The sequence below is a fragment of the Carassius gibelio genome, chromosome B22, assembly GCF_023724105.1.
Source record: "Carassius gibelio isolate Cgi1373 ecotype wild population from Czech Republic chromosome B22, carGib1.2-hapl.c, whole genome shotgun sequence".
Classification (NCBI taxonomy): Eukaryota; Metazoa; Chordata; class Actinopteri; order Cypriniformes; family Cyprinidae; genus Carassius; species Carassius gibelio.
In genome coordinates, this window is record NC_068417.1 from 9,900,371 (window position 1) to 9,921,365 (window position 20,995).

Sequence of the window (20,995 nt, forward strand, 5' to 3'; positions counted from 1 at the left end):
TTAATACTGCTGTAACAGATGCATCATAAAGATACAAATACAGCAATAAAACAAAATGTAAAGTGTAAAAGTCAATGGTCAGGAGCCCAACTAAAGCAAACACTGATCTCCACAATGGTGATGCTAAACGAAACAGTAACATTATCATCTAAATCTCTTTAATTCTCAATAAGATCTTTTGATATCTGTTCTCTGATCTGACAGAAATAAAGTCAGTCTGGTTAGTAATGTGTGAAGTTGGTGAAGCTGTTTGTTGATCGTTTAAATCTTCAGTTGATTTCATCTAAGGCTGTGGCTGAAGTCAGTTGTATTTCATGTGTTTGTCTTGTTATGTTTTTTTTTTCTTCAGTGATTCTACTCATTAACAGCAGCTGTTGATCATTGTCTGAATTCACTCATTAGTGTTCATTCTCTCTGTCAGGTGGACTATATTAGTAAACTCATGTAAGGAATAGTGAATGAGGGTGTAGGGTGTGATTTGAAACACAGCGGCTGAGTGTCGACTTTGAACGTTGTTAATTTACGATATATAGCAGCAGGCTACCTTCTCGAAAACGATGAATATTACCCAGAATGCACTGTTTTAATGAAAAACAGTATTTTACTGTCGAAATTTGGCCGTTTTTTTACAGCGATTTTTAACAGTGCAGCAGGCTACTTCTCGAAAACGATGAATATTACCCAGAATGCACTGTTTTAATGAAAAACAGTATTTTACTGTCGAAATTTGGCCGTTTTTTTACAGCGATTTTTAACAGTGTATTTACTCTCATTATCAGTGTATGACTTTGCAGAATTTTTTTCTATAGATGTCCACAAATATTTTAGTTAAATTAACTTTTTTTTTTCATTTGGTAAATCTGACGTTTACATTTTACAGTATATTACTGTTTTTCCTTGACTTAACGGCAACAAACTGTAGAAAAACACTGTTTTTGCTGGCAACCATTAATTTACGGCAAGAAACTGTAGAAAAACAGTTATTTACTGGCAGCAGGGGTGCCAGTAAATAACTGTTTTTTACAGTTTGTTTCCTGTAAATTACAGTTTATTACTGTTAAATTATGTTACATGCTGTTTTTTCTTCATCTTAAATCTTTAACCCTTTAAACCCCACAAGAAAATCCTCAGTTTTAAATGAGCACTTATAATGTGTGCACACTACAGAGTGTTAGAGTAACACTGAATCAGTGAAGTTAATGAGATAATTATGTGATTAATTGATGATTGAGCATTAGTGATAAACACCTGCAGAATCACTGAAGGAAAGAGAAACACAAGAACTACAAATTACTTCAACCACAGCCTTAAATGAAATCAACTGAATAAAAGAATACATCAAATCTCTCAAGATCTGATTAAACAACTACTAAAACAGCTTTACCAGATTCACATTACTAACCAGACTGACTTTATTTCTGTCAGATGTCTACAGAAGATCTTATTGAGAGTTAAATAGGTTTAGGTGTTTTTATTTTTTCACTACCATGATGGAGATCAGTGTTTACTTTAGTTGTGCTCTTGACCCTTGATTTCAGTCTTTGTGTTTTCTCTGGCTGTTATAACCATGTTTTTCTAAAACATGTTTGTTATAACTCAAAAACCCAGAGAAAATATTAACAGATATTGTTTGTTATGCAGCTTTCTGGTGATGACAACTGTCAATTATGGAGCTTTTTTTGAGTCCAAAAACTGACAAAATACGTGATGCATGATTAGTTTACTTCATTATAATGGAATATGTTTAAAGAGCCTGTGGTTTCATCGAAATCAGTTTACAAAATATTACTGAACACTTTTTGCACATTCATCTTTTTTCTATTGCAGTAATAAGTCACACACAGACATCAATAATCCGAATATGAACCTCAACAATGGTGACACACACACACACACACACACACACAAATAGCAATGCATGCTGGGTATTATTATAGTACAAAACTAATCTATGGCTCCCAGCATGCTCTGCAGCATTTTATTTTTATTATTGTAACCATTGTTGAGGTTCATATTCTGATTATTGATGTCTGTGTGTGACTGCTTGACATCATAGAAGACCAAACTGTTTAGAAAGTCCTTTATATTAAATGATTATCACAGAACCACTGCTTCTTGGAATCACTTTTACCATATTATCTAACTAATTAAACACACATTTCATCAGAGGTTACACTCCGATCATTTCAATAATTGATGATTTTCATCAATGGGCTAAGTAAAAAATGCTAATGGCTTTTTTTCTGGGCTTTTGAGATACAACGAACATGTTTTAGAAAAACATGGTTATAACAGCGAGAGAAAAGACTAAGACAGAAGTCAAGGTTCAAGAGCCCAACTAAAGCAAACACTGATCTCTAACATGGTTACTTCAAATGAAACAATAAATCAACATCTCAACCTTAGTTCATTCTCAATAAGATCTTCTCTAAACGTCTGACAGAAATAAAGTCAGTCTGGTTATTAATAAGTGGAGCTGGTGATGCTGTTTGTGGGGTTGTTTCATCAGATCTTGAGAGATTTCATGTATTTTATTTCAGTTGATTTAATCTAAGGCTGTGTCTGAAGTCAGTTGTAGTAGTTCTTGTGTTTCTCTTTTCTTCAGTGATTCTGTTTGTTAACAGCAGCTGTTCATCACTAATTCTCAATCAGCACTTAGTTAATCAATTAATTACTTAAATGCAAAGTTTTAAAACTTACATGGTTTAAATCAAGGCAATCTATTTACTCAAACGGTTTGAGAAAAGTTTACTTATCGGGTTTTACAGTGCTATTTCTTTTGTCTGTTTTCTTAATTGCAGAATATTTATCATGTGCATCCAGTCCTTCGTGCTGTCTTTGCTGTAAACTGGTTTAAAGGGACAGAAGTCAGAGACTTATTTACCCTCATTTGATGAAACTGTTTTGAAAAAAACAATTTTACATTTAGAAATTTCCAGAATCTCAGGTATTTTATTAGTGTAAAAATTTTCCAAATTCCTTTTTCCAAAATAAAAAGTGAAAGTGAAATTTTCACTTATTTTTCACCAGAGGTGGAGAGTCCAGGGGTCAGAAAGTAAAAGTCCTGCCACATTTTTGCTCCACCCATGAACTCAGCAGCTGATTTCACCAGAGGAGGAAACAAGTCATTCCTTCCAAGTCACAAACTAGTCTCAACTCAAATCCCAAGTCCTCAAAGAGTTAAAGTCAATGAGATAATTAAGAGACTAATTAAATGATGATTGTGCATTGGTGATGAACACCTGCTGTTATTGGGCGTTACAGAGGATCAGATGCTGATGTTTTATTGGTTAAAATTATGCCACCATCATGGAGATCAGTGTTTGCTTTAGTTGGGCTCTTGACCCTTTTAATAATTCAAAGTAATTTGCTTTTAAACACTTGCGGTTGTGTTACGTAGTAAACATTAACACATTGCTGAATTAAAAGCTTGAAGTAGAAAATTTAATTGCCCTTTTTTCATCTAAAACATTTTAATTAAGTTCATGAAGGTGTCTCTCTTTGGTTTGTTAAATTATGTTCAGCAATTACTGAACTACAAAAAAAGTCCTATTAAACAAATATTATTGTAATGCTTAAATATTGGGGGAAAAAATTGTTCAGGCTCGGGATTTTAGACATGAGCACTTATCATATGATCCTCAACAGTGGTTACAATAATTATTCATGCTACAGTGCATAATCAGAGTTTTTACTATGGTGTTACCCAGCATGCACTTCAGCTTGAAGCGTTTTGTTGATTGTCACCATTGTTGAGATTCATATGCTGGGTCATGATGTCTGTGCGTCTTATTAGGAAAAGATTCCGAAAAATGTATATTTATTACATACATTAGGAAATGTATTCATTATAGTGATTAAACCAACGGTTCCACAAGGTAGGTTATTTAAAAACTGAACATTTGTTAATAATAAATACATAAAATTGTTTTGGAAATAAACAGGCTGATGCCTAATAATTACTTCATCATGTAAAACCGGCTAGTAACGGTTTTCTGCACAGCACTGATCACACTGTTTTATAACAGCACATGTACTTTTACAGAGAAATATCTAACATAAGAAACCAAAGGTCAAGAGCCCAACTGAAGCAAACACTGATCTCCATGATGGTGGCATAATTTTAACCAATAAAACATCAGCATCTGATCCTCTGTAACGCCCAATAACAGCAGGTGTTCATCACCAATGCACAATCATCATTTAATTAGTCTCTTAATTATCTCATTGACTTTAACTCTTTGAGGACTTGGGATTTGAGTTGAGACTAGTTTGTGACTTGGAAGGAATGACTTGTTTCCTCCTCTGGTGAAATCAGCTGCTGAGTTCATGGGTGGAGCAAAAATGTGGCAGGACTTTTACTTTCTGACCCCTGGACTCTCCACCTCTGTTTTTCACTAAATCTTGAAGTGTTCCTGTAGCTCAGTGGCAGAATATTGCATTAGAAAGTGCAACATTGGTGGTTTGATTCCCCGGGAACACATGATAGGTGAAAATTGTTAGCCTGAATGCACTGTAAGTCGCTTTGGATAAGTGTCTGCAGGAATGTGTAAAAGTTCAGAAGTACACCATCATAGAGCAAATTTAACACAAATGTGCCTTGAAAAGTTCATCAAATGTTTCAAGGGAGTGGTTTGCCTGGCATGGGATGAGATGCTTATCCAAGATGATGTAGAAGCACTCAGTCTTGCTTTTCTGGCGTCCAACAGCAAGGAGGTAGGGATGCTGATGCTGGATGTTGTTGAGGGGCTCCTCCAAACTGCAGCATGACTAAACTTAAAATGAACATTGATAAGACACAAACATAATGTCCAGTTAGAAAAAACAACAGTATAAAAGTGACTGTTCAAAGAAACTCAACGGCTGGTGCAATATGAGAATGCATATGAATGATTTTAAATCTCCATTTTGGAGCAAACCAAAACACAATATTAAAATGTCAATACCTTATGAAAGATTACAAGTCTTTCAGCAGCATCACATGGACTGATTTTTGGAGACTTCAGTCCTCCTGGTGATGGTGGAAGGAGATGTATCAGTTAAAGAAGGGATGTCATTTGCCGGTCGTAAACTAGAGACAAAATTCACATGAAGAAAAAAACAACAAAAACACATGAAATAGTTATTCTAAACCTTCTAATTAAATATTTGAAGTTGAAGAATAGAAAGCATTTTAAACATTTACCTAGTTAATGTAGTCTTTTTAAAGATTTTATGTAGTGCAAGTTATTTATTTGTTATTAATATGGAAAACATCCAATCTCATAGGTTTTGAAGTCCCTGATTTTTATTTTTTTTTTTGTCATCAAAAAAATAATATATTGTAACTGTAACTGCAAATATAGCAGATGTGTAAAAACAAGCAAATCAAATACGACTTGTCTCATGAAGGTCACTTCCTTCAGGACATTCTGCTGAGAGCAACAACTGACTCATCTCTGCTGTTGAAGTAAGTTACTTGGTGTCTTTCATGACATTTGGCCTGAAGAATGTGTCCCTCTTCTGAAGCAGCCTGGAGGATGTCTCAGTGTCAAACAGGAGAGTGAAGTCTCGATCAACCTTTAAGAAGATATTAAACTATAAACAATATTCTCAAATTGCATTCTTGTGAAAACACGTTAACTTACCAGGCCTTTTGTATCTATGAATCTTGGGAAGGTGGAGAGGATATCAACACTAAAGCCTGGATCTTTAATAAGCTCTTGGCGATGCTGAAAGGTCTCTCATCTTTTGGAATATTAGGGAATTCTATGTAGTGTGGCTGAGCAAAGAAATGGCCTCTATGCAAGCATCCCCATCAAGTTGCCCTTCAAAATTAGTAGCTCTTTGGCATTTTGGGCCTCCTGGAGAAACTTCATGAGGGCTGTCTAGTGGCAAAGATCCTCGTCTAATCTTCCTGTGGACTGTTTTCATATGCCAAGTAATGTATCCTATGTTGCTTGCAGCATCAAGTGTTCCTTAAAAGAATCACATTTCTATATCAGATATCATAACATTGCAATTATAAAATGAAAGGGTCATTCAGACGATGACTTACAAAGCCTTTCTTGGAATATGGATCTTGGAGGGAACAGTATCATTATGCCAAGAGCATACGGTTCTCTGATAGCTTTAGTAGGGAGTTGCGAGAATATATCAAATTGGTCTTAATTTATACAATGGTCATGTCAGCTATTTTTTTTTTTTATAAAAAATTAAAATACCCATGTGTATCAATCATGTGAGCCACCAGTATGTTGATCATTTGTATCCTTGTGGCATCTGTTAGTTTCTCTTTCTTGATACTCCTGTAGTACTCCTTCACCACATCAATTAGAACATCCTCGACCAACTAAAAAAAAAAAAAAAAAGTTAATAATAATGAATTAAAAAAAAATGACCTTGGTGATTCATTAATTAACACAGACTAAAATGGGTTAAAAAAAATTATATATATCGGATAATTTTCATTTCTGGGTGAACAGAACCTTTAGGAACATGACATAAAAAGCTTTGTTCTAACCTGTTTTGCAGACAGTGCAGATGTGTCCTCTTTTCTCTGTCTCTTGTTAGGGACCTCATGTAAGATTACAGTTGATGCACTTGAACTGTTGCTTTTGTCAGACTTCTCAGATGTGGAAGACAAAGAGTCTGAAAATTCTAAATAAAGTATTAAAATATTACAAATATTGTGATGACCAGCACAAGAATCAGAAATAGACAATTTATCATATTTATCCTGACTTGCTTGATAACACAACTTAAACATTCAATAAAGCTCACCAACATTTGAGAAAACAGTCAGCACCACATTGCCTTGTCCAATGAGGTCGCTGAATATTTCTGCATCGATTTCTGTCCCTGTTGCATCCTTGTACGTAACTTTTGCATTAGGTGGCAAGCAAAATTTCTCAATGACTGAAAAAAAGAAAAAAATATTTAAGTTGACGCCCTTTCTTGCTTCACAACAAATGTCTGATTTGAAAACATGTATCTTTATGATTCAAGCAAAATGTAAATATTAATTATTTTTTATTTTTTTCCAATATATCCCCTTCTACAGAACATTATATGATAAAGGAAAATACAGAAATGAAGCAACAACACAATGCACAGAATTTATCAGATTTTAATCAAATTCTTAGTTATTTTAAAGGAGTTAGAGGGGGGAAAAAAAAACCTTTGACGTGAAATTGCATAAAGTTAAACCTCTCTTAAATGCAGTCCAGCTTCACATACTTCTGCTGTTCGTACAGTAACTTAGCTAGCTAATGAAGCTAATCATGTCGACGATGGCAATAAACGAGGCTTTGTAAAAATCGTTCGTTTTATTAAAGCATTTCAATTATTTTTTATTAATTAGAGGCCAAGCTGTTAAATCGAAAAGTGCGAGCATAGTAAACCGCTGCCACTATGTACGTTAACTTAAAATGTGGCAGCGAACGCACACACACACTAATATACGTTTATGCACAGTGCTCCATAGCACGTTATGTTGTACATTCTCTACCAAATAATCACCAATCATAAATGTAAAAGTATGATTAAATTAACTTACCTTTCAAAGCCACACGAGAATAATGGCGACGTCTTCATGGATTTCACCAGCGACGATTGGAAATGCATTGGCGGAGTCTAATTACGTCTCTGTGGAGTTTGTTTAACACTGATGATCAACTCTGTGAAATAACTCCAACACCAAACACCATTTTACTCTGAATGTGTTAAAATTACTCTTTGGGTGTTGAAATCAACTCAGAAATGTTTAACACAGAAATTTCAAGTCTCCAATTTTTGCTGTGTAGTAAATATAGCTACAGAGGAAGGAGTTACAAATCACCAATGAATGCGGTTTGAATTTGGATCTGTTCGTCACAGCAAGAATCAAATAGATACAGGATTTAAAGAAAAATAAAATACTTTCATGATCATTTTATTTAATGCTTGTACATGACAGCATACTAATAAAAATGATGTGCCCCCACTCTCTATTATAGATCAGTGTGTGTCCATAGTAAACCAAATAAATATTGCATGATAACAGTTAAATACTCTCTCTCTTATTTGTACCTAGACTACTAATATACAATTTTATAAAATTATAATTAAGTTTAATGCACTTGACTGATTTGCTTAATTTTGAAATGATATGTTTCATTCTGTTTTGACTTGCCATTTCAAAGACTACATTTGAACAATACTACACTTCTTTAAAATGTATGTGATCATTTAACCATTATCATGCAATATTGCATTTAACTTGTTTATCATGGGTCACATAATATGCTGCCAGATATTAGCCTGATTTGGGCCACATATCACCTGACTGATCTGGGTCACACTCCTCCCATCAACAATCGGCCCTCATGTTGTTTGCTGGATCCCTCCCATGCAGTCATTGCCACACATGGCCCAGCTCTGGCTGAAAGGGTACATGCCATTGCCGACAGGATGCCAGCAGTGCCACCTTGAGGCCACATGTGGGCCAAGTCCATTTGCTATAATGATATTTATGTGCTGTATGTGTTCATCTTCAGTTCTCTCTTCACAGCAGTTCAGTCAGTGTACTGTTTGAGTAAATGAATTACTCCGGGATATTGGTTTGTTTGAACTCAGAGGGAGTGTCAGCCACATTAAACTAGTTAACAGCTTAAGTCATTTGTGGATTAATGCGTATTGGAGACGCGAACCGTTTAGAACGATTCAGTTCGATTTGGTGAACTGAATGATTCTTTCGCGAACCGGATATCCAGACTGCTTTGATTTATACTCTCTCTCACACAGACACGGAAGAGAAGACAATGCTGAATAAAGTCATAGTTTTTGCTATTTTTGGACCAAAATGTATTTTCGATGCTTCAAAATATTCTAACTGACCCTATGATGTCACATGGACTACTTTGATGATGTTTTTCTTACCTTTCTGGACATGGACAGTATACCGTACACACAGCTTCAATGGAGGGACTGAGAGCTCTCGGACTAAATCTAAAATATCTTAAACTGTGTTCTGAAGATAAAAGGAGGTCTTACGGGTTTGGAACAACATGAGGGTGAGTCATATGACATAATTTAGATTTTTCGATAAACTAACCCTTTAAGAGTTTGTTGGTTAACTTTCAGAGTGTTACTAATGTTAACTCTTTCAAAAGTGTTAATTTAACACTTTACCAGTGATTCCCATATATATACTATGGGCAAGTGTTAATTTTAACTCTGAGGGAGTTAAATCCACTAAAAATTTAAAATTTCCTGTGTATGTGGGCAGGAGCTGATCATAATAAGTGAGTGAAAGTGATGAGGCTTTTAACCCATCCAAAGTGCATGTGTACACACACATACACACACTCCCCCACCTACAATTCCTGCCGGCCCAAGACTCGAACTCACAACCCTTCGATTGCAAGTCCGACTCTCTAACCATTAGGCCATGACTTCCCCAAATAATAAATTTTATAAAACACGGAGAACCTTAGACTGAGTAAACTTTATTAAAACAGTAAATGCAGGCAGATACAGGTGACTAACAGACAGCAGTAGAAAAGAGAAAATATGAACACTAAGTTTTTCAAACTGGATTTCTGAAAAATCTGACACTAAAAATGAAAGGAGAGAGTGCTTTTTGACAATATACAGTAATATTAACAACAGTACACTACCTTTAAATGTGATTTGAGATGATTTTGAAAGTCTCCAATCAAATATGAAAGATTAGAAAAAAAAGCAAAGCATGTCATTCTAATTAATCTAACATAAGCAATGCAATATTCTGTAATGATCAGTATTTATCATGACAAACAGTAACATTTACTTTTAAGCATCAATGATGAATACATTGCTGTTTGTTCTCAAATCATCTTCCAGAGTAGAAATCAGCCACCTAAAATAAACATAATATAAAAGTATGTTAATATAGAAAACCATTACAAATAAATGAAAATTAATAAATAATAAACTAAGTAGTTTTATGAGAAATTATATAATCAGTCATGTACTTGATGTGTGAATTTGTGCTTGATCTTGATCTGCTTTTTTGGATCTGATGTCATAAACCAGAACAAGGACAGTAGCCACGCCCACCAGAGCAGAGAGGACCAATCGGATCACAGCTTCAGTAGAACCACAACAGTGTTCAGAGTCTGAGGAATAAAACATCAAACTGAGTTTAGCTCAGTCAATAAATGTTATTATCAGCACCAACATGAACTAATATTAGCTCTGTTGTACCTGAACATGGTTGACAGAGTTGACTGATGTCCAGATGTTGAGTCTGGTTAATGATGGGATTGTTGATCACACAGCTGTAGCTGTTTTTATCCTGATATTCCACCTCCAGAGGAAGAGAGAGACTGATGCTGAGATCAGACACACTGATACTGGACAATAAACTGTTTCCTTTGTACCAGGAGAGAGTCACATGACTCACATTCTCCACTGAACACAACAATGAACAAGATGATGATGATGATGATGATGATGAAAAACATTGTGAATCGTTTCTGCTGATGATAGGAACAGGTAGACGAGCTGAAAACATGAGATAATAAAAATAAATGAGGATGAATTAAGATATTCAAGGAGGCGAGAAAAACATTTAACAGAAAGTTAATTAAAAACTGAATGTTTATGTAAAAAAATTAAGGTAATTACTCATTTTAACAAAATAAAAACTAGGGCTGCACGATTAATCGCATGCGATTGTCATGCGTGTCTCATCAGTAAAGATGGTTCTGTGATTAGCGGTAAATGTCCACCACCTGGTTTCAAATGGAGCGGCACTTCCCAGCTCGAATTTTCTTTGTTCTAAAATGTTCTAAGAACATTCCCATGGATTGTTCTAACAATGTTTTTAGCGGGTAGTTTTATTTTTGTTCCCAGAACGTTCTCTCAAAAGATAGGATAACGTTCTCTAAAAACATTCTACAAATGTTTATCAATAACATTATTAGAACATTATTCCATAACATTCTAATTAAGATTTAAGCGGATGTTTAGATGTGGATGTGTCTGTTTAAAAGTAATAGCTTGGTTTGATGTCACCATAATGCTGGTAAGTGTTGGCTTTAGTTGTGCAATTTGACACTTGACTTGTCGGTGTTGTTTTTTAGCTGCTGTCATCTTTATTGTGGCTAAAACAGCAAGAGAACATGTGGTTCAATGGTGCTGTTTGCTTGCTGATGATTGATATGTCTGATTGCCTGTTTTCACCCAAGCTACTGTGTGGTGTAAGTTAAGTATTATTTATTAAAGTGACTCAATGGGTCAACAACCTGACACCCAGCTGAATTTAAAGCAGATAATTTCAAGGATTTAAAACAAAAAAATACTTTGCTTTGTCACACAAACATGAAGATTCAGTGTATGAATCTCAACAATGGTGACATGCTTTATGCTGCAATGTATTCTTGGTACATAATGCAAAACTCATCCATGGCACCCAGAATGCATTGCGGCATGAAGCATGTCACCATTGTTGAGATTCTTACACTAATTCTTGAGGTCTCTGTATGTCTAAGCATCCTAAGGTTCGAAGTGATTCTAAAACAATGTAGTTTAAAAAGATCAGATGAAAATAAAACAACATAAATTGTCAGGATCCTGTGTATTACAACACATCTATTATAGTCATTAATATTAAATTAATAGCGTAGAACAGACTCCTGGTAAAATCAGTTGATCAGATTGTTACATTAAGACATCTTTAATATCAGCCAGTAACCAACATTATCTAATGACATCTTTTTCTCAATGTTTTTGCTGTAACAGATATAATTAGAGCAGCTAAATGAACGCTTAACACTGAAAAGAGTCATACTTCCTAAGTACTGATCAGCATAATGGTGACATCAAACTAAACTATAATTTTCAATAAACCATCAACATCTCTGTTAATCTCAATAAGAACTTTTTTACATTTATGACAGAAATAAATCTTGTTTATAATAAGTGAAGATTGTCATGTTTTTGGAGTATTTACGCTAGAGTTTGACACCAAACAGAGGTTGGGTTTTCACTTTCAACCAACATCTGACTTCTGAGCAATGTCAGTCCACATCTAGTGTGATGGGAAGCCGTAATTCACTGACAAGCTGTGCAATATCACGTTCATAATCGCAGATTAATCGCATGCGGTTATGAACGCGATATTGCACAGCTTGTCAACGATCTACGGCTCTGTATATTAGGTGCGGCTCCATTTGAAAGCAGCTGATGGACATTTACCGCTAATCACAGAACCATCTTTACTGATGAGACACATGACAATCGCATGCGATTAATCGTGCAGCCCTAATAAAAACTCACCATAGACAGTGAAACTCCAAAAAAATGGCCTCTTGTAAGGCCTGCCGGAATAGGTGATGTGTTGTTCATAAGCTCCAGCATGTTGAGTTGTGATGTTTGTGATGGTCAGAGATCCAGTTTGTTTGTCCAGCTTCAGTCTGTCTCTGAATCTCCCATCGAGAACATTATCATATAAACTGAATATTTCAGCCTCTTTATTGATTTCAGCTAGTAAAGTGTTTTCATTTCCAAACCTCCACTGAATCTGATCATTACGTGTTATTTCAGTAAGATCAGATTTTAGAGTGACTGAATCTCCCTCCTTCACAAACACTGTGTCGCCAAACACAGAAAACAAACAGAAAGAGAATTTGTCACAGATAAACAGATTATGATGGTTTATTAAATTAAATAGTTTGACAACAAAAAGAAGCAGAAAGATGTATGAATATTTTTCACTTTTGTCATTAAAAAAACAGGAGTAAATGTTTTTAAACTCACCAATGACACTGAGATAGAAATAAAAACTCAGACCGTTGGTCATTACTTCATAATCTCCATCATGTTCATGTCTGATGTTTGTGATGGTCAGGGATCCAGTTTGATTGTCCAGCTTCAGTCTGTTTCTGAATCTCCCATCAAGAACATTATCATACACAGTCATGCTGTTGGTCTGTTTATTGATTTCAGCTATCAAAGTGCTTTCACTTTGAAACCACATCAGATCATCATCCTTTATTTCAGTGAGACCAGAGTTTAGAGTGACTGAATTTCCCTCCAGCACTGATATTTTAACTGTTTCACCAAACACACACATGAAGAACAAAGATAAACTGGGTTTAAGGCAGTAATTTAGAAAAGTAAATGTTTTTATACTTAAATTTGAAATGAATATAATCAAACAACAGAATCAAAGGGGTCTGGCTTAATAATTGAATCTTTGTGCTGATTAAAACATAAAACAGCTGAAACTGATATTTAACTCACCAATCACAATGAGCGTAAAATACACACTTCTTCTATTGATCTGTCCTGTATACGATCCAGCATGTTGAGTTGTGCTGTTTGTGATGGTCAGATCTCCAGTTTGTTTGTTCAGCTTCAGTCTGTTTCTGAATCTCCCATCAAGAACTTCATCATATACAGTGAATCTTTCGGTCCGTTTATTGATTTCAGCTATTACAGTGTTTTCAGTTTCAAACATCCACTGAATCAGATCACCATACTTCATTTCAGTATGACCAGTGTCCAGGGTAAATGAATTTCCCGCCATCACTGCCTTCAATTCAACATAATCACCAAACACACCTGAAGAACAGTTCAGTTTATCACATTAAAGCTTCAAAATCACTTGATGTTGTTTTAATGAAGCTTTTCTAAAATACTTTTAATAATTTAAATGTGAAATTAATATTATTCTGCAGCAGTAAAAAGAAAGAAGATGATGTATTTAAAAAAAATATATATTTATAAAAGGAACAGTAATAAAGAAATGTCATAATTATATTATTTCATTTAATCAATCTAAAATAACTGAGTTAAGAGTTGAATTCAAACATGATCTCAGAGCAAAGTCAAAGTTCAATTATTTCTATATGAGAATATCTTTAACGTGTTTGTTCTGTTTAGGTTTAGGTTTGCTCTGTTTCCATTTGCTTGCGTTCTCTATCATTAGTTAATTAATCACAGACCAGTTTCTGTTCTTTCAATCATCTCCTGTTATTAAAACCCTAAATGTGTGAAATATTTCACAAATCAGAATAGTGACATTAATTAAAGACTCCTGGAAGGTTTAACAGGCCAACATTAACTTTATAAACTGTAGGGGCGCTATTGCACATCTTCTGTAAGAGAACTGAATACTGGCCTATTTTTCTGCCAGAGATCCTGGATATCTTCTTCGCATAGATAGCATCACGGATTCTATCAAATAGATAAAAAAATCTAATCCTGACTGCCTCTGTTAGAAATCTTATAATGGGCCATGATTAGATCTTCCATCAGGTCAATGATCCACAAACAAACATCAAAATCAACACAAAAACAGGTCACTGAACAAAGCCAAGCTTCCGTCATGGCTGTCCCAGTTCTCTGAGCTGAACCCTATAGATAATTAGTAAGGTGAACTGAAGAGAGGCTGGAAATCTGAAGGGTCTGAAATGATTCTGTATGAAGGAATGGTCTCTGATCTCTTGTCAGATGTTCTCCAAACTCATCAGTCATTATAGGAGAAAACTCAGAGCTGTAATTGTCAAGATACCGGTTTATAGACTTACATCTAATTATCACCAGTGGTCACCCTTTCATCATATTGACTCTCACACCACACAGACTGACGCACATTACCCTGGACTGCATTTCCTATCATCCTTGCACTGATTGGACACAGCTGTAACCAATCACATACATACAATATGCTTGTTTGAGATGCACCTCAAGATTTTCCAAACCTTGTCGATCAAGAGCAGATTCAGGTCTCGAAACAAGTGTGAAACACCCTGATGCTTTGATTCTCCTTAGTCATTTAACACAGTGTTTTGTATCACAAATTTTGGAGCAGTGTTTCGAAAAACATTTGCACTTCAGGATCTCAACACCATGTTGAATTGTTAGTTTCGCATCAGACTTCCTATAATTGCAGTCAAGACAGAGAGTTCTGCCCTCTTGAAGTGTAACAGATACCTTTGAAATCAAAGGCAGATATCGCATTATTCACGCTCACATGCTGTGTTGCTTATAAACATGATATAATTTCAGTTCTGTCCCTCTTATATGAAAATAAATAGACACTCAAAGTGCTTGCTATTTAATTCCATACAAAATGTGTAATTATCATCCATTTTTACTTTAATGCAAGGTTTTTATAGAAATATGACAACAATCACAAAGGCACACAGAGATCGTCATAGTGTTTGTAAATATTCATGCATAATTTAAATACATAATCACATGGAATCAGACAAAAAATATCAGGGACCCACTTTATATTAAGTGGCCTTAACTACTATGTACTTACGTTTTAACTAATAATTTAGTACAATGTACTTATTGTGTACATACATGTTTTTACATTGTACTTATATTTAAAAAAAAAACTACATGTAATTAAATCTGTATTGAATTTCTGTAATTACATTTATAATTACACTGTTGACCCATACTTTACACCTTAACCCACCCTTAAACTTACCCATACCTCCAACCCTCTCCCTAACCTTACCCCATCCCACCTCAATAGCAGCAAAAGTGTTTTACGATACAATATGAACACAATAAGTACATTGTACTTATTTTTTTTATGTAAGTACATAGTAGTTAAGGCCACCTGATATAAAGTGGGACCAATAACAGTTGTCTGAACCAATGAGCATTACGTTTTGTCGTCAGTCATTTCCCATCATGCTCTTGTTCAGCGCAGATGGTGGAGAACAACTGCGCTTAACTGCACAATCCGACACAGCCACCTCACAGTCGTGATTAGTGATGTGTCGGTCTTGAACGATTCGTTCATTCTGAATGAATTTTTTATGTGACTTGTGAAAAACAAGTTGTCTCTGGGAGGGATTCATGTCCGTGCAATATTCTATAGGTTCTGTACTGGTATTAGTATTTCACCTGATTCAGTCAATGCAGTCTGAGCCGGAAAGAGAATTGATTAGTTCTAGGGTGACCATATGCGCCGTTCATATAGGACACGTCCCAGCCAGGATTTTAATAATGCCTAAAACATTATTAACATTGAGCAGTTTGACCAATAACATGCAGGTATTGTACATAATCGACCAATCGTGGGGCTGCGTGTGAGAAGGTGAGATCTAGAGGGAACATAAGCGATGCAAATATGCACACGTGTTTGTTCATTCAATTGAGTTGAAGCGTCGCTGCGCACAAATCCAAAAAACAAAAACAAAGTCCGCCACAATGCTTCAAGTCAAAACGAATGAACAAACACGTGAAAGCGATTTGAAAGCATAAAGAGCCGTCTCCTCTGATCTTTATAGCTCTCATGAATGTTACACAATGATCAACCTGCACAGTGTAAATAGCACCAGAGGGCGCACTACCAAAACAATAACAATCACTTGGTTTGATGACGCTCAGAAGGAGCGTGGAATGATTGGATTTGTTGTCCCAACAATCAGACGGAAAGATAAATCATAGATTTAATGGATGAGGAAAGTTTTATAAATGTTGTGTTTGATGTCATAATTTTCAAACGTGAGTTCAACGAGTAGATTACAAACAAAGTCAATTCAAAGACGTGATCAGACTATGGATCAGACGCGTCCTCGTGCGGGTCTAGAGAAGCAATGCCCGACGTTTGGCGTGTATGCCCCATAATACTAATCTTGTTGATCGTTATAATAGCATACGTTTTCTGTAAAGATACGAATCAAAACAACTCACCTGTCGAGTAAAACACAAGCGATATGGGCATCTCTTTCTAGTTGAAGTTTGTCACCAAGCTCTCTCCATCTAGAAAATGCAACACCTGTCCTTGTCGACAGAACCAGCGGCAGACAGTAAACAGTAATTATCTTCCATAAATAAGTAACACAATCCACCATAACGTGCTAGAAGAAGTAAATAAGGAACTGCTTGAAGCAAGCTAGTGGTTTGCTGGACGCTAGACAATACTTCTGCATTTGTGACAAAAGAACGAACAATAGGTTAAAGCCTTTTATAAGCTTATGGGGCTGTCACGTGATGAAGGAACGAGTCAAATCAGAGAACTCGATGGATGAACTAATCAATTCTCTTTCTGGCTCAGACGTTAGGGAATTTACATGTTAGGGAAGTAACACGTATCATTTTAATTATACTTTGATAAAATGAATGAAATGAATGAAATTATTTGAAAAAAAGATTACTTTATTTTGCTGAACAAGACTCAAAGGTCAGAGTCTGTAAAATGATCCGAACTTCCCATCACTAGTTTTTTGGCACACATCAGCAAGTCAGACGTAACTCGGACACTTTTCTAACCAGCATGCATCTTACGGTGATCACCGGTGATCAGTTCTACACAGATTTTGCTCATCTCAAACAACCCTATTAGCTGTGTCCCAAACTATAGTGTATATTCCGGAGTGCGCATTTCAAGTTTGATTGCGTCACAGCATCACAACTTAAGCTGTGTGAAGAATGCGCCCTTTGAAGACTGCATTTCAAGGCTGACTGCATCACGACAAAGGCTGACGTGTTTCGAAAGTGACTTCAAATCTGCCCTCCATTTCCCAGGAAAATCAAGGCAGCGTTCCACTCCACTTTTAGACATACACTCGTGAACTACCGTAAGCACTTCCCCTCAGGGGAATCCCAACTGCCATTTTGAAGTGCGTTCCACTTTATGAATTTTATATGGACAAACCCTCGACCCCTCGATTTGGACAGAGGGAGCAAGTCTGCTTCATATGCACACTTCAGGTGTCTCCATAGACGACAATGCAATGCAATTATGATCATCATCGCAGATTGCATTTCATTTTTCCCACCACAAACAAGTCTAGTGAAGTGCATAAGAAAATGGACTGGAACACAGCCGAAGTGTACCTCTGGTTACGTGTTTCTATGCTCTTTTTAATCAGCTGTCATTTCCCTCTGATTTTAGGAATAAATGATGGGTAGGGTTAGGCTTATGGGTAAGGATTGAAATGTAAGTATTGTGTTTTCATTTACTCAAATACCTAGTGAAAGTGTTAAAAGCTGGGGGGGGGGGGGTTAACACGCGCGACTCTTTTTATCGGCAGTTTTGAAGGAAGATCAACATTCGCGACGAAAACATATGTGCAAACTGTAATGAAGCAGAGATCAGTTAGTTCCTCACTTTCCGCGCTGACGCCGAGATCGTTTGCTTGCTTCAGTGAAAGTATAACGTGCCTAGCGTTGTCGACTCGTACATTACACGTCACGCGCTGATGTCACGTGTCGTTACGGGATCTTCAAGGGTTGTGTGTGAAAGCACGCACCTACACCGGGTCATCACTGGCAGTGTGAAAGTGCCAAATCTAGCGACCAGGGAACAATTGCAGGAACACTTTACCCCTGTATTTGCCGGAATGGCAGTGTGAAAGGGGCTTATGTAAGGCAATCGTCTTTCCCTTTGTAGGTGTTTTTTTTTTTCTGCTGTCATTCAAGATATGTCTACAACAGTGACGGCTACTGGTCTGTCAGAGAGGGGAAGCTCATTTTCGGCCTACATCATAAAATTGTCTATTTATTTAAAAATAAATTCTGCCCTATGTTCCTTTTCAAGAAAATGGTCTGTGACCCTGTCGTACCAACTAGGAGTCTTTTCAAGTGACTTGACAAGTGTCCTCTCAATGGCCAGCAAAACTAGGCTGCTTAAACGGCCTTGGCCCATTGTGTTTCGGGTGGAGGACTTGAGTCGCTTTAAACAGGAGAAGCTCCTTTCTACACCTGCAGATGTAGCTCCAATTGTTGCCACTAATGAGAACAGTTTGTAAAGCTGAGGCATTGCACTGTCCAACTCCATGTCTTTAAGGAACACCAAGTAATCACACAGCTTTCCCCTGTTACCCTGCAAGTCCTGATCTGAATACAGGACTTAAAGTTCTGACCTCAGTCTTCCTGAATCAAAGTGATGGCCATAACTTTTCAGTACACTTTGGAAGGCCTCCTCTGGAAATACCTGTCTCATGTCATCAAATTTCCCTGGATTGACTAATTCTAAGAAGAGCATGCTTTCCAAATTTGAAAAACGTCAAGGAATCTGCTCCAAGATGTTATCAAGGATGGCCATGTACAGATTTCTGTATCGCACTTGGGGATCCTGCAATTGGGTCAGACGATGCTTTCCCATGGGCTCATCTCGTGGGTCTGATGTGAGATCTGCTGTTTTGGCATAAATGGCTTGGAAAGCCCCCTCTGACCTCTTCTCTTTGACAAATGCAAGAAGAGATCCAATTCTGTTCTTGCAGTAAAGAACATCCATCGCCCTCTGCTGGACAATATCAAAGACCACATCAGTCTCAGAGAAGATTTGTTCATATGTGTACAACATGAACACAAACTCAAAATCCTCCAGTTTCCTCACAAAGCCTTTGGCACAATCCAGTGTATCATCATCCATTGTTGTATCTGCAATGATGTTCTCAAATGTCTGCAGGAGGCCATCATAATTGTTTGCCACAGTGCTCACTATCCGTGATGTGAAATTCCATCGAGTAGGAGCGTTTCTGGGCAACCTTGAACAGCCTGCAGACTCCAGAAAAGATCTCCTCCTTGTGGATTTTGAAAAAAATGTGGCAAATCCAGAGAGTGATGCAAAAAATATTCTGCACTCAGGCAAGCATTTAGCCCCCTGTGACAGCACCAGATTCAGTCGGTGTGCATAGCAATGCACAAACATTGCACTGGGGGCTATTGCTTTCACTTTGGCCTGCAGACCATTGAGATCTGAAGCCATGACAGCAGCCTCATCATAGGTCTGTGCCACAAGCTTGTCCTTAAAATTGTAGCCCTGCATGTTCTCATTTAATATTTCAAAAACGGACCTGGGCATCTCGCCCCCCCGAAACATCAAAAAATCCAATAAAGCGCTCCTGAATTTTACCTGCACTATCCACATAGCGAACAATGACAGAGAGTTGGGCACGGCAGGATATATCAGGTGTTTCATCCACCTGCCATCCAAAAAAGGGAGCATCCTGAATTTCATCTCTGATCTGATCAGAAACGGTGGCTGCAAGAGCAGAGATCAAATCATTTTGAATAGAATAGGACATACCAGAAAACACAGTTGAGGACTCGAATTGTGTGGACAGGACAGAGTCATATTTAGCTAATGTTTCTGTGAACTCCCTGTAATTCCCCTTGTTGGATGATTCACTACTCTCATCATGTCCCCTAAATGACAGCTCCTGCCGGCCACGCAAGGATGTCACATCAATAAGGCGGTTTTGGAAGGCCCTGTTTTGTTTGACTATTTCATTATGTTTAGCCACTTGAATGCGAGCACCTTCATTTATTGCATGCTCAACCCTGATCCTGCCCATGCAACTTAATCTTGCACATGCACTCACATGTTCATTGCTCTTTTCATGTCTTTTATATGCCCTGTCAAAGTTAGACAGATCTCCAAACCCCACCTTTGACCAAACAACACGTCCGTGAGATGGTTTCATCAAGAGGCATGGCCAGCAGTACATTTTATTTGTCACAGCACTTCCAGTCAGCCAGCTAACTTTGTCATACCAGGAGAGCTGAAAAGACCTGTTATTTTTCCCTATCTTTTGCACTAAATCAATCTTAGGTGTTGATCTGCCCTGCTGTTTAAATTTTTCCTCGTAAGGAACACTTTCAAATGGCTTCGCCAAAATCAGGTCGACAATATTAGCACCGTCTGCCATCGTGCGCAGTTTCACCCACGACGCTAGCCTAGCCTACTAACGTTAAATGAATTAATGAATGAAGGAATGAATGAATGAAAAAAAATATTAAACTCTGTAAAACTGAAACAAGGAATGTGGAGTATAATTGTGTGAAATGTATGATGAAAATCAAGCAATTTCGCCAAGCAAATATCAAAGAAATAGGTTGCAGCAGTTTTTATTTCGACTGAACTTGAGAAATCCGCGATGGGACTGAGCGTGAATAGCTTCAGTGATTCCTTATAGTACAGAATCGCTGTCAGTCAAAAGGAGATGCAGTCTTTCGACAGGACTGGGCCAGCCCACTCCCCATTCACCCCAGAGACGCTGAGCGTCCGTGG

General features: G+C 36.9%; 3 protein-coding genes across 6 annotated transcripts in view; all 3 read right to left on the reverse strand.

The window, feature by feature from the left end:
- The window catches only part of LOC127987321 (uncharacterized), a 157,037-nt gene that overhangs the window by 124,333 nt on the left and 11,709 nt on the right, over positions 1-20,995 (reverse strand). The gene's annotated exons all lie outside the window — the stretch shown is intronic.
- The window catches only part of LOC127987320 (uncharacterized), a 214,835-nt gene that overhangs the window by 109,169 nt on the left and 84,671 nt on the right, over positions 1-20,995 (reverse strand). The gene's annotated exons all lie outside the window — the stretch shown is intronic.
- The window catches only part of LOC127987304 (uncharacterized), a 232,118-nt gene that overhangs the window by 78,509 nt on the left and 132,614 nt on the right, over positions 1-20,995 (reverse strand). For 2 of the 4 annotated variants that reach the window (XR_008161161.1, XR_008161158.1), the window contains one exon: positions 10,207-10,309. The exons of the other annotated variants lie outside the window; for them this stretch is intronic. The gene's annotated coding sequence lies outside the window, so the exon portion shown is untranslated. Of the gene's footprint in view, positions 1-10,206; positions 10,310-20,995 lie in introns of those variants that run through there. 4 annotated transcript variants of the gene reach the window in all.